Raw genomic sequence first — 2500 nt, 5'->3', positions numbered from 1 at the left:
TTGTTACTGAGAGCAACACACCCTCCAGAGACCAAGTCCTAAAACCGGGGAATCATCAGAACCTAAAAACCTAAAACTAATCTTTCCCATCTTCAATTTATTCCCTAAACAAGAGTGCAAGCCTCCCTGTATCCCCACATATTAGTACTTCATGCCAACTTATAGAAAACAGACATTAAGAACTCTATCTGTGTGTGTGGGTGTTGTGGATTTAGTCTCTGTACAATGTGAGGCCATTGCAATTGTAGCTTTGTTGTTTATGACTATACTCCCCCAACCATGCCCAGGAAACTAATGATCCTCCACACATTCACAATAGGAGAAAGCGTCGAACAGACTTGGGAAAGAGCTTACGCATGGCAGTTGTAAAGTCTCTACTAGCGTGAATTATATGGAGGATATTTTGTTTTCTGTTTTCCTGCATTAGACAATATGGTGCCTGATTCTGTTTATGTAATTTTCATGACATCCCCTGCCATTGGGGACAAGACCCGGCCCCCCCACTCTGATAGTCAAGGGGGCCGCATGCATATTCCCAATTTTTCGGTAAAAGGTGGTTAATTTTCACTCTTGTTTCGGGAAAAAATCCCCCCCAAAAATGGTAAAAAGGGGTGTTTTCACCGCCATTTTCCCTTCCAAAATGGAAAATAGGGATATATTTTCAGGTGTTTGCCTTCCCTGGATCCCTTCCTTCCCCAAAAGATTTTCAAAGGCCAGCTTTTTAACAACCCAGTTAAGCCTAGTTTATCAACTCAGTACGCCATGCTTTTCGTGTCCTTTCTGAAGCTGAAAAGATAATGGGATCCGTCAGGATGTTGGTAATCGTGTCATTTCCCTCTCCATCATGCACCATGTAGTTGAGCAACTCACTCAAGGCACTCAACTTGAGATCAACTCCCACTCTCTGCTCAGGTCTCAGTCGTCTCGACAAAGAACAACATGGCTCCCGATTCACGAGGTGTCCAGCGCAGACAACCAGGCCAGCATCTTCCCATTTCAGTCATTGTGACTAGCACAGGGCTGGGTACTTGTAAGATTTGCAAGTACAAATTTAACCATTTTACAAATGGCAGATTTTAACTGCCAATAGTTAGAAAATTTGTACTCACAAAGCCAACAGGATACCCAACCCTGATAGTAGTCCCCATGCCCAATGAACTGGCCTGGTGGCAAGTATCAACTAACCCTTCCTTTCCTTTAGGGGTATGCATCCAAGACTCCTTTCAATTAGGGGGCTAAGGATCCTGTCCTTCCTTCAAATAGGGGGTCAATTTCCTCTGAAAAGCCCACGAATAAGGGGTACAAAAAATGGCCATTTCCTTCCATTAGGGGGTGATTTCAAAAGTTGTGAACAAGCATATGTACCCCTTCAATAAGGGGAGTGGGGGGGCCGGGGGACAAGATTGTCACTAATGGGTGGGGGGTGGAGGCTCTGTCTATGCAACAATTTCTATATATTTGGAAACTAGTGTGAGAGGAATCCAATGACACGATCCGATTGGTGGAACTATTCCAAAAGATTATGAAGAAGAAAAAAAAAAAATACTCATGCGTGCTTCCAAGCTTGTAGTCTAAATCAACTTGGCCTTAGTCTCAAACAGTGCAAATTATATGTAGTCTTGTCTTTTCAGTCATTTAACTACATTCTGGGATCACATCGATTGATACTAAAACTACATAAAAAAGTTCATTCCCATTACTTGTAAAAATATCAATATCTATAAGTACATACATTTTACTTCTAGGTAATTCCAGGAACACTTAGAAGAGGTAATTTTCTATATTACGTCCGCATAACCGATGTCGACAATTTTGGTATCGTTGAATTCCTCTCACTCTCCACATTGCAAATATATAGTTTTTATTGTTCGGAAACCCCCCATTAGCTACAAACTTGGCCCCGATAGCAGGGGAGGGCATGAAAGGTTCCAGGGAAAATGCGGGGTTAAATAGCACTAATAATATAACGCACAGTGAAAATAACCATGGTTATTCACACAACTTTCCATTGCAGGGGGCTGCGCCCCCTGCGACCCCCCTGGGGGGAGGGGGTGCCGCCCCCCAACCCCCGCCGAGGAAACAAAACCTCCACCACATATTCACGGCAGGCTAGAGCATTACACAATCATCACAATCAGGATGAACAGGGTGGCCCGCCCTCATCGGCGGGTTTTGCGCCTCTTTCGATGTTACACCGATGGCCTCAAGGTCGAGTTTTCCATCCTCTGGAATAACAACATCCGTATTCCTAACTGTAATAACCGTCACGTTCAGGAGTCAGTCATAGCCGCCGCGATGGCTGAGTGTGGAGGGTGCTCGTATTCGGAGACGGAAAAACTAGCCAGGAAAAAATTCTAGAGATGTGCTTCCGCCACTGCCTCCTCCATCGGGAGAAAGTTGTATCCTCTGGCCCAGGACCTCCTGCCGGACGCACCCTGCCTCCTTCACATTCTGCGGCAAAGGAGCACCCTCCCTACTAATTAGCGGCATTAATCAATCA

The 2500-nt window shown here is 44.8% G+C and overlaps 1 protein-coding gene across 1 annotated transcript in view; it reads right to left on the bottom strand.

Annotated features, from left to right (window-relative positions):
* LOC113821844 (surfeit locus protein 1) overlaps positions 1 to 2500 on the bottom strand; it is a 37668-nt gene that overhangs the window by 34589 nt on the left and 579 nt on the right. The window lies entirely within an intron of this gene.

The sequence above is a fragment of the Penaeus vannamei genome, chromosome 21 (assembly GCF_042767895.1).
Source record: "Penaeus vannamei isolate JL-2024 chromosome 21, ASM4276789v1, whole genome shotgun sequence".
Classification (NCBI taxonomy): Eukaryota; Metazoa; Arthropoda; class Malacostraca; order Decapoda; family Penaeidae; genus Penaeus; species Penaeus vannamei.
The sequence above is the reverse complement of the archived record's forward strand: the minus strand, read 5'-3'. Positions and strand labels throughout refer to the sequence as shown.